This window comes from Prionailurus bengalensis, chromosome B4 (assembly GCF_016509475.1).
Source record: "Prionailurus bengalensis isolate Pbe53 chromosome B4, Fcat_Pben_1.1_paternal_pri, whole genome shotgun sequence".
In the NCBI taxonomy this organism is placed as follows: domain Eukaryota; kingdom Metazoa; phylum Chordata; class Mammalia; order Carnivora; family Felidae; genus Prionailurus; species Prionailurus bengalensis.
The window spans coordinates 85,491,893-85,504,002 of record NC_057358.1 but is presented as its reverse complement, the minus strand read 5'-3'; the positions used below and the strand labels follow the sequence as shown (position 1 = coordinate 85,504,002).

Genomic DNA, 12,110 nt, shown 5'->3' with positions numbered 1-12,110 from the left:
GCCTTAATGCCACACATTTAAATCTTAACACTAGCAGGGTGCCTGGGTGGCTCAGTCGGTTAAGCATCTGACTTCAGCTCAAGTCATGATCCCCCAGTTTGTTGGTTCAAGCCCCGTGTGTCGGGCTCTGTGCTGACAGTTCAGAGCCTGGAGCCTGCTTCAGATCCTGTGTCTCCCTCTCTCCTTCCCCCTTCCCCACTCACTCTGTCTCTCTCTCTCTCAAAAATAAAAAAACATTTAAAAAAAATCTTAACACTAGCTACCATTATGCATGTGCTCAGCACAGTGCTAAGTATTTCACAGGTATTATCTCATTTAATTTTTACAACCAATATATGGAATTGAATATTATCCTCTTTTTATACATGAAGAAACAGATTTTGAGAAATTTTCACACATGAAGAAACCGAGATTTAGAGGTTTAGCAACTTGCCCTAGCTAGTAAATGGCAGAGCCAAGATCAAAACCCAGACAGAGCAGACTACAGATGCCCGCTCTTACCCCCATCCCTCTTTTGCCAGAAATCTAGGCCTCTGGCTGTGCAAATTGAGCAAGTTAACTCTTTGTACCTAAACTCCTCTTCTGCAAACATGGATATTAATAGACCTACAGAAAGTAGTGTTCTAACACAGTGCCTAGAACATTGTAAGCATTACAGAGATGTTGTTACAGTTACTATACTCTTGAGTTCTTCAGAGCAGGTGAATGGTAGTCTATCAAAGCATATAATAAACTGCAATTTAGTCTCTTCTTTAAAAAAATGGAAATCAATTCATTGGCAAAGATAATTTCCAGGGAAAGAGTGTCTTCCCCTCACAGCAAGAAGAAAATCACCATTTCCTGTTTTTACAGGGTCACTCTCAACAGGCAAAAGAATAGGGCTGAATACACCAGTTTCTGAGGCAAGGTGCCTTTCTCCAATTGCCTTTTAGCAGTTCTTATAAACATTTCTTTCAAGTTATTTAGGATATATGTCTCTTCCACTGAGAAAGAAATTGATTGAAAGCTAATAGGATATTGTGATAAGCACCTGTGTTATATGGAAATGCTAAATCACTATATTGTACACCTGAAACTAATATTACACTGTATATTAATTAATTGGAATTTAAATAAAAACTTAAAAATTAAAAACACTTATATTAAAAAAAGAATGAAACAAAGAAAGCTAAAAGTATTGGAGGAAGATTAGCCTGGATAACCAGACATGAATCTTTTGAGAGCAGAATTTCACCCTCACCCATCTTGGTAACCACAGTGCAGTGTCTAGAATGATTTCAGGGGTTCAAAATTAGCTAGTCTATATTTTAGGTGTTTTCCACACACTTTATTCCTCACAATAGCACATCAGGGTAGGCACCACCAACCATATTTTAAGGATAAGGAAAAACTGAGGAGATTGTTAAATAATTACTCAACCTTACGAAAATGCAAAACTGACCTTGAAGTACATCTAACTCTGAAGGTAATTACCTTTTCCCATGTGAATGTCTCGAAAAAAATGTTCAGTGAATAAATATAAGAAGTAAAAGTAAATGCAGGGAATTTCCTTTCATTCCAGATTCATGACCAAGGAATATGACTCTGGATAAGGAAAATTTCTGTAGGTCACATTGCCCTTCTTCTCTTTGGGAGGGTTCTAGGCAGAAAATACAAGCCGGATATTATATAGGAGTAAATGCATAACCAGAAATAAACTGAGCATTTATAGGATGATTCAAGAACATGTACTTTGGGAAACAGGTGTTAAAATTTCAGCCCACTTACCATTATTAAAACACACCCTGGGGGGCAGGGGGAAGCAGTATGTAATTGCAATCTGCTGATGTGAATTTTGAAAAAAAAACCAAAACGGTTTCTGACTTTATGAGTTGTTACACAACACACTGAGTTGCTTATTAAAGTAATAATCTTTCCCTTTCACTGAATCATTCAGTTTCCCACTCGCTCAGATTGCTTTAAATGCAATGTGTTCAGAAGCAGAAAGCAAAGCTAAGATTGCTTCACCAGGGCTAAATAAGGGTCACCTTGTTCAACCTTCGTCTACTCTCTGCAGCCACCACCCAACTTTGATTTCTCAGCCACACTCCCCCAAACTGCACATTTAGTATTTGTGGTTCCAATGACAGCACCTTCAAGCTAACGTGTCTTTTGAAAGTTTGCTCTTGAGCTCTCGGTTTGTGTTTAACCATAATGTACAGGGTGCCAGGAAAGGGCTTCTAGCGCCCACCGTTTACTCCTGCCCAGTCTTTTTCACATCACCCTCACGACTGCTATTTCATTTCTCCACTATGAATCTTCTTGGACCAGGAAAGGCAGGAGGACATGAAATACTAGCTTTCCTACTAACACCAGCCAGCCCTCACTCAACCCATCCCACTGAGTACTACTTCTCCAGGAAGGGATGGTAGAGTCACTTGTAGAGAAACCGCTCATTTCCTCTGTGTGTGTGTGTGTGTGTGTGTGTGTGTGTGTGTGTGTGTGCGTGTGTGTGTGTGTGCGCGCGCGCGCGCGCGCGCGCACACATAATTTTAATATCCCTGGAATAGACCACAAACTCCCCTCGCCAGCCCTACCGGGAAAGTGGCCCTGGTCACGACCGCCTTTGCCAAGGCAGTCTGCAATCCCTCTCGCGGAAGTAAAGGAGAAAAGGGGCCGCAGAGGGCAGCTGCCGAGCAACGTAACATCTGCTCAGAGGAGGCACTTCGCACGCGAGCCGCCGTCTCCAGCCTCCCGCACTACCTGCACAGACCTGGCGCCCCCAGAGCGGCGCAGCGGCGCAGGAAACCAGCGTGATACCGGGCGGCGCAGGCCCTCCTCGGCCCGGGTCCAGTCATGCTCCCTTCTGCCCGAGCGCAGGCCTCTCCCGCACACATCTTTCCATACGCCTCCGCCCCACTATGCAACCTGGGGACCAAAAAAGAAAACTACACCTCCCTCCCTGGTATTCCGTCCCCTCCCAGCCTCTCGGACTCCCGATCGTCTGCTACAAGAAAAGACGCCCCCTACCCACACTTTTCACCACCACTCGTCCCCAGGTGTTGCGGCGAGGCCACCCCAGGGTGCTCGCGGGCCTGGGGCGAGATGCTGGTGACAAGCAGGCAGGGGACGCGCCTGGTGGGAACCGGCCTTGGGAGACTCGTGGGCCGAGCAGAAGGGGAGAAGCACAGCGTCGGCAGAGTCTCCGCGCAACGGCTCGGGACACAGGCACCTCCTGGCCATAAGCCGGCGGGCGCGCGGGCGCGCGGGCGCGCGGGCGCTCCCCGCCCGGGACCCCCCGGGCCCACCTCCCTGACGCGCGCGCGCGCACGACCCCGCGCCGGCTGCGCCCCTGCAGCTGCCGCGCTGCTGTCTGCGCGTCTGACTGACGCGAGCTCTCCTCCCGCGGCCGCTTCGGGGGTTTTTGTCTATATAAGGGCTTGCTAGCCAGCTCTGCGTCGGCGCGTTTGTCAGGGGCTGGCCATTATTTTTACACACGCGTGCGGCTCCGCTGGCAGCTGGCGTGGCAGAGGCACGCTCGCCCGCCTCTGGGCCAGCGCCGCCGCCGCCTCCTCCCTTCCTCCCGGGGTGTACTTACTTTACCCGGTCTCTGGCACGGGGTGGGCGCCGCAGTTCTCCGATCCCCAGCCCGCCCCCACCCCCCCCGCCGCAGCCGGTTCGCCTCGCCGTCACCGGGTGAATGGAATTATTTATTTATTTACGGCCCTAGACTTGTCCTCGCCCGCCGCAGCCGGGGGCGGGGGAGGAGGGGGGCGGAGGGGAGGCGCGGCCGCCGGGCGCCCTCGTGGGTGCCCTGGAGCGCGCGCCCGGCGTGGGTGGGGGGAGGGGAGAGGTGGAGAAGGAGGGCGGGGGCTAGCGCGCCGGGCTTTTGGCGAGCGGGCCGCCCGCGGGCGGGGGCGAACCCCGCCCAGTGACTCCGGGCCGACTGAGCATGCTCCGAGCGACCGTCGCCGCTGTAGACACTTTCTCTGGGGTCGGAGCGCGCCACTTCGGATTTTAGTTTGGGCCCGGAGGGAAAAAAGTCAGAAATCAGGTGGGGAGAACTGTTGTTCCGGGTCGGTCGTGACACGCTTTACCCGAAGTACTTTGGCGGCGAACCTAGCAGCCAGGTGTGCCCGTTGCCCCGTTTCGATAACCCCCGGGGAGTTGTGAAATCGGTGTGAGAGGAAAGCGTGTGCGCCGGAGAGGAGCCGGCACGGTGCGGGGAGGTTGCAAGCTTCTCGTTGCGAGTGTGGCGCGAAAGGGTAGGGCCGTTTTGCCGTCGAGGTCTTTTTTTGCCGCGAAGGGAGGAATGGCGGTGCCGGGAGTTGAGGCTCACCAACCGGCACACTCTAAAGGAAAAATAAAATGTACACCGGGGGACGAGGAGTGCCGAAAGTAGTACGAGGAGAACTTGGAAATAGGAAAGCCCCTTACAAGCAGTCCCTTCCATTTTTTTGTTTCTCAAATGCTTTAAGGCTTCAAAGTAGGGCTTCGTATTTGTCAACGAGTAGCGCTGGGGATAGTGGTACTCCCGCAGCCATTGGTGTGGTGTCTCCTGCTTTTCTGTATTTTTTTTCCCTCCACTGTCTAGAACATGTTTCTTGGGGAAGCTGAAAAGAGGAAATGAACATGTAAGTCACACCAAAGATCGGGTTCCTTAAGTGCCTTTACTGTTGAAGGGCTGCTTGGAAGAAAAGGAACAGAAGACTAAATGTGGGCTTGAATGTGAGAATTCATATTGCAGTTTTTCTGCCCATGTGACAGACCCCTCCCCCACGGACACACGTGTCTGCTCCTGAAAAGTGAAACATACAAAGTGATGTGAATCCTAAATATCAATATAACTCCCTAGAAGCTTCTCTTGTTTATTCTAGAACTGAAATAATTTGTAAGAAGCCAGGATAACTTAGTTGAAGTAACTGGAGCGTTGAAGCCCACGGGACAAGGAATCCAAATGGTAATAATAGTAACAGCAATAATAATAACAACAACAACACTGATTTATTAAGTCCTTATCATTGTCAGGCACTGTCCTACGCAGTTTTATGGGTGTTCTCAATTAATTAAATAAACCTATTGGATGAATACTAAGATTTTTCACAGTTTACAAATTTGGAAATAGGTGTAGGGGAGGAAAACTCTTCCCTTCTTCCTTTTTATGTTGTTGGGCTGGCCTAATAACTACATTGACACAAGACAGATTAACAGGAGGAAAACAAATTTAATTTCATATGTCTAGGAGCCCATAAAATAGGAGACTCCAAAAAGTGACCAAAGTAGACAAGGTTTATTTATAGTTCCTTTCTGGCCCTGAATTCCCTATCTCTGGTGATACAGATGGCTCTCTTCCTCCAGGTAGTGGGAGGGTATCTTCACCTGAAAGATTTACTTCCTGTCTCAAGGGGGACAGAGCAGAGTCAGAGTGTCCTTGAACTGTTTCTCAAGCAAATAATCAGTATGCCAAAGTGGCTTGTTTGGGGGTGGCATATTCTGCTCCCCTTCAAAGTTAAGTCATTTAGCTAAATTCACATTGCTTTGTTTCTGCCACGGCTAGTTTGTAGTCTTGTGCAAAACTTGAATCTTGGTATGTGCAGCTACAAAATAGAAATAATGTCAACTTCGTATTACTGTCATAAGATTTAGGTGAGATGATATATGTGACATAGCTGGTAGATAATATGAGATGAATTAATGGTACCTTATTATTAGTAACTTTAAAAAGTTGGGATGACAGTTTTACCGAGGAAGGGGTGTCAGAAACTACAAGACGAAGGCAGAAAGTTCTAGAAAGAACTTTAGTTTTTCTTTAAAAGTGGGGCAACTGGGTGGCTCAGTCGGTTGAACATTCAACTTCAGCTCAGGTCATGAACTCACTGCTCTCGTGTTCAAGGCCCGCAGCGGGCTCTGCGCTGGCAACTCAGCCTGAAGCCTGCTTTGGATTCTGTCTCCCTCTCTCTCTGCCCCTCCCCTGTGCTCGCTGGCTCTCTTTCTCTCTCTCAAAAATAAACATTAAAAATAAAATAAAAACAAAAATGTGTAAAATGACATTTATAATAAGGTACATTCTATAGTGATGGGATGTTTAACAGTGACTGTAAGCACTTCATTTTTATTACAAAAAATAATGGCACGTTTTGAAAAGAAGCAACACTAAGACATACCTCTCTAGGTCATGTTCTTGAGTGTTTGCTATTGACCTTTTCCCTGCTCATTCATCACTCATTTCCTTTCAAAGAAGAGGAAGAAGAAGAAGAAAGACCATATAGTTCCTGAATTTTGACCCTAGTCTCCATTTTCCTTATTTTTTTTTATTTTTTGTCTCATTTTGTTGTTTGTTTTTATCGCGCTGTGTTCTTGGTCTATTTAACTCGTTTTCAAACTCCTAAATGTCACTACCCATAGCATTAATCATAACTGTAACAAGAATTCTTTTTTTAAGTCTTGTTTTTCCAACATTAAAAACTCAATCCAATTTACATACTGCCCCAGTGTTAGTATTTGGGGATTCATCCTTAAGTTGCATTGTTGCTCTGGCCAGGCATGCTATGTAAATATCTGGTTGGATTAGAAAGGAATCTGACAAGTCACCTGGATGGCTCAGTCAGTTAAGCATCTGACTCTTGATTTCGGCTCAGATTCATGGGAATCTCTCAGGAATCTCTCAGTTCGTGGGATGGAGCCCTGCATTGGTCTCTGTGCTGACAGTGCAGAGCCTGCTTGTGATTCCCTCTCTCTCTTTCTCTCTCTCTCTCTCTCTCTAAATAAATAAACTTAAAAAAAAAAGTAATGTCAAAGGAGAATTAGGTAGGAATAAATCCAGTCAGTTTATCCTGTGACTTATAGTCTTAATATTCAGAAGTTGAGAAAAGAATACAATGTAGGGAAAAGGCAAACCATATGACCAGAACTTGAAATGTTTTTGGTAAAAATTTTTGCCTTAATTTGTATTCATAAGGGGAAATAACAGTGCAAGAAACAAATAGCAATATACTCAATATTCTAGCAACCCATTTTCCACAAATAAGTAAACTAGTGAATACATAAGTAACATATAAACTAATAAAGCTAAACATATTTCACTGTCTACCCCCAGCCTCATATTCCAGGTTGTCTACCCTCAGCTGTATATTCTCAGGTTCTTCATTCCTCAGACATGCCATATCTTTGCACATTTTGCTAACTTGTTGCATTCCCCATGTTCTCTTTTCCATCTCAAACTGGTCTGAGTCTTTTTTTTTCCCCCTTTGGGTCCAGCAAATATGTCATCATCTAGCATTTCAGGGATTCCTCCAATAAGAATTAATTCCATCTTCCTCTTTTTTGTTTTCATAGAACGTGGTATATGCCTCTATTTGGGGCATTTTCTTTCTGCTTCACAGTATGGCTGTATTATAATTTCTTTTCTGTCTCCCCAATCTGTTAGGGACGGTTTATTCATCTCTGCAGTCTTCCAGCATCCAGCACAAATTCTTGCAGCTAGAAGGTAATCAATAATGTTTGACAATTGGAGGAAAGAAATGATAGTGTGACTTTAGGCAACGGATATATTCTAGAGGCTGTTAGTGTTCACAATATCCATGATCTGCATGACACTACTTTTCCCAGTTTCTCTTACAGTTATATTGGGGCCATGTGACTAGTTCTAACTAATAGAGTATGGACGAAAATGGCATATATCATTTCTGGGCAAAGGGAGTTAAGAGCCAGTGTGCCTCCTCCATTCTTGTCTTTCCCTGCTCTAACGGTCTCATGTTTTAGATACAGTAGCTGTAAACTAGAGTCACTAAAAGATAAAGACTTGCACTGGTCTTTGGGTGAGAAAGTTACCATTATTGTGTTAAGCCACTAATATTTCAGGCTTTATTTGTTACAAGAACATAGCCTAGCCTATTATGACCAATACACAATGTTACTTAGTAAGACTATAAGTCATAATGAAATAAAGACCCAAAGACCCAATAAAGACCCACATTGAGCGTAAGAGAATGCCATAACGTGTTAAGACTAACTATAGATATTTCACAACTCACAATAGATTTTTAACAGCTTTTTCATGGCAAGACTCTGTGAATCCAGAGTAGGTGTGTGTGTGTGTGTGTGTGTGTGTGTGTGTGTGTGTGTGTAAACTACACACAATAGATGGGTTTTAACTAAGGACAAAAGGCCAAATGTCCAAATAATCCCCTTAGCCTGAGTGAAAAGAAACGTGTACCTGCCAGCCAGTAACTAAGATTGCAGCTGGCTAGCAGCTGTGACTATGATTGCTCTGACCTGGTTTCACAGAATGTACAAAATGTGAAATACATCTTTCCACTGCTTATAGATTCTTATCTTGAGTACGTCCATATAGGCTACTTTGGAAATACCTTCTATGGAAGCTTCCCATAGAATTGTGGAGAATGCAGACCTAGTCTCATTGTGCAAAGAATAAAAAAAGGGAAAACAGTTGTGTTGGACATTGCTGTATGGCATGACTTTCCATAACTATACAATTGCCCAGAGAGGTCTTTTGTCAAAATAGATGACCTTTGGAGTTCTAAAAATCTCTTGATGGATTCTGCATTGAAACTCCTATCCACTGGCATTTTTCTAATTCTACATTTTATTTACTGCTATCCATGAAGTAAGCTTAACAGATTCTAATTATAAGTGTCTTATACATGCCTTCATCTAAATATTTCAATTATTCTGAAAGCATATAAAATTAGAAACTTGGATTAAAAGTTTTCACTATAAACTGTAAACCATTCTGGCAGGGATCTTGTAAATAGTGGCTTATAATTATTTAATACTTACTGAACTTACTTAAATGAATCAATGATGACTGAAGATGGTACCTAGGAACCTAAGTTTCAGTGCCTTCTCCTGTGCATGTAGTCTTACTTAGGTGGGTCACTTAATCTTAACTTTCTAAAACTCTGTGGTACTTTCAAGCACTTCAAGGGTGCAAAGATCCACAAAGATCATGCATAATTTTAACAAATGAAGGAAATATTTATGTAGAGGTTTTTTTTTTTTTATAATTAACTAAAAATAGATATTTACGGGGGCGCCTGGGTGGCTCAGTTGGTTAAGCGTCCGACTTCGGGTCGGGTCATGATCTCGCAGTTTGTGAGTTAGAGCCCCGCGTCGGGCTCTGTGCTGACAGCTCAGGGCCTGGAGCCCGCTTCATATTCTGTGTCTCTCTCTCTCTCTGCCCCTTCCACACTCATGCTCTGTCTCTCAAAAATGAATAAACGTTAAAAAAAAATTAAAAATAGATACTTAACTTATATGGATGCACTTCATAAAATGCAACCATAAAGTTACCTGTTTAACTTGTAACATTGAGTAACTTGCCAGATGCCGGGAATGTCCTTGAAGGTTGAGTCACTATTTGTATTTACATAATGCCTCACAGGTCACTAGAGAATTTCATGCTAAAATACTCTCAGCTACCTCCTTTTCAGTAAACTGAAATTTCAACTGCCTTTACTTTGTTTCTTTGGCTAAAGTTCAGGCCACACTTACATTTTTTCACTCAGGAACTCTTCTGCTTCCTCTCTGCCAGGAATTGACCCAAGCTACATATTTGTTTTGTGCTCTTTTGCTATGTAATAGTAATTGATTTGTTAATGTTGGCTAATTTTTCTGGGATCTTGTTGATAAGGATGTTGTATTATCACTTGTTACAGGTTTTTCCCAAGAAATGATCTCTGTGAGATCTGTTATATGAAATATGGTATCAGTTTCAAATCAACAGAATGTGATTATGCCTTTTTAGCCCTAGGGTTTGGGCTGGAGCCTAGCAGTGTAAGTGGTTACCTGAGATTTATCGATTTTGTTGTTGTTGTTGTTGTTGTTGTTTTTCATTGAGAAACTTCCACTTCTCAATACAAGGTCAGTGTCATGGAATCCAGTAATGACTTTGAAATACTTATCTTCAATGAACTTCATTCATTCAGGATATTTATTAGACAACCTGCCAGGCACTGTGATCAAGTTTTTCGATGTATGTAGTGCTTGTCTCAAGCAGCTTATACACTGTTTATTTAATTTTCAGACTGATTATGATCCTAATGCTGTGATTACATCCACTGCATAATTATGTTTCTTCATACATACACACCAGATTATAAATATTTGGATATTAGGTTTCTTAAATGATATTCTTTGTAGGTTTTTTTAAATCCAAACAGGAATAGACCATCCTAGTCATTGAGTTGAAGAGTTACCCACACACTCAGAAATAGGTTTCAAAAAAGACACATACAGTTCTTCCTCAGACTTTATGAAGGAGAATGTGCTTTCTTCCATGAGGCCAAAGACTCAATCAGAAATTGTGGATTTCTTTGTCAATATAGCAGCTTTATTTCATGTTAAATAAATGTGTATGAAATATAGCTTACATAAACATGCTTGCATTTTAAGTGTGTAGTTAGATGAATTTTGAAAAATTTATATATCCACTTAACCACTACTCCAGTCAAGATTTAGAGAACTTCCATCATCCCAGAAAGTTCCCTCTTGCTGTTTTTAGTCAATTGTCTGCACAGCCCAGGCAATCATTGATCTGGTTTTTATCATCGAAGACTAGTTGGTTTTACCTACTCTAAAATGTTATATAAATAGAATGATATAATCTATTGACTTCTTTTATTCTGTACATGTATCTTTAATTCATTCATTTAGTTGTGTGTATGTAGTTTGTTTTTTTCATTGCTGAGTAGTGTTCTATTGTGTGGAAATACCACAAGTTCTTTATCAAGTCACATGTTGATGCATATTTGGATGATTTTTATTATTTGCTTCTATAAATATTTAAATACAACTATTTCTGTGGACATGTGTTATCATATTAAGTTTGATTTTTAAAACATAAAATAAAAAACTGTCAAAGCAATATAATGTCTGAAATGAGTATTTCAGATATTCGGCATCTGAATACTGGATATAGGTCTAGCTGGGCCCTTCACTAATGCACTAAATTGGCAAAGACACAAATATGTTTAAATGTTATTGTCTTCATAAGTAGTAAAAATTTGATTTGGCTTAGTAAGAAGGGTCAACCAGATAGGGTGCCTGGGTAGCTCAGTCAGTTAAGCATCTGACTTCGGCTCAGCTCATGATCTCATGGTGCCCGGGCCCGAGCCCTACATCAGGCTCTGTGCTGACAGCTCAGAGCTCAGCTTTGGATCCTGTGTCTCCCTCTCTCTCTGCCCCTCTCCCACTCACGCTCTGCCTCTCTCAAAAATAAACATAAAAAAAGAAGGGTCAACCAGATAATTAAATGGAATTGCCTTCTAAATTATAAAGCTTAATAGAAATGAAAGGTGGTATTATCATATGTAAAATATGTAAATTTTTAGGAAATAATCCCTCAGAAATGAAATAAGTAAAGCAAACTGATTTGACATCATTTGAATTGTGTAAACAATCAAAGGCAAAGTAAAATTAATTAAAATTTGATATTTAAGTTTATCTCCTTAATAAGTTTTTTAAAGAAAAAATCAGACAATTGCAAAATCCAGAAATAGTTTTACAAATAAAAATCACTTCTTGGCTTCATAACTTTAAATAAATTCCTGCTCAGTTAAGATTACTCATATATATGATTAGCTATAAGAAAAATCATTTATTATAAGCTACAGACCCAGTTGTAGAGTAGTACATAAAATTGTACTCTCTCCCTCTGTCTCTCAACCAAATTATAGCTTAATAAAATTTTTCCTCATAACTATTCTGGAGAATTTTACCTCTTTTTCTAGATATGGAGCTGGGTGTGGGATCTTTAAAGATCATCCCTCTTTTTATTTGAGTGGTTTTTCTTCCTTTCTGCTCTGGTTACTATTTTTATATAAAAAGGTTAAAATTGTATTATAAACCAATAACAATTTCAGTATGTTCATGGATTCTGTTTGTAGAGCGGGGTTGGCTTGCCTCTGCTCCATAATGTCTAGAGCCTCAACCACAAAGGTCAGAACACAGTGTCCTAATATCACTTAGAAGCTTCTTCAATCACACATCTGTTCCTGGGTTGGAATGACTCAAAGGCTAGTCTCACCTGGGTCTCCTTAGCACTGAAACATGGCTTCTCCTTATGGCTTGGGATTCTTACAGCATGATGACTGTGTTCCAAAAGGCAACCT

The 12,110-nt window shown here is 42.1% G+C and overlaps 1 protein-coding gene across 1 annotated transcript in view; it reads right to left on the bottom strand.

The window, feature by feature from the left end:
* Positions 1 to 3,799, bottom strand: part of SLC16A7 (solute carrier family 16 member 7) — a 193,471-nt gene extending 189,672 nt beyond the window's left edge. Inside the window, exon 1 of the mRNA XM_043564748.1 lies at positions 3,578 to 3,799. The gene's annotated coding sequence lies outside the window, so the exon portion shown is untranslated. The remainder of the gene's footprint in view (positions 1 to 3,577) is intronic.
* Positions 3,800 to 12,110: the final 8,311 nt, after the last annotated feature.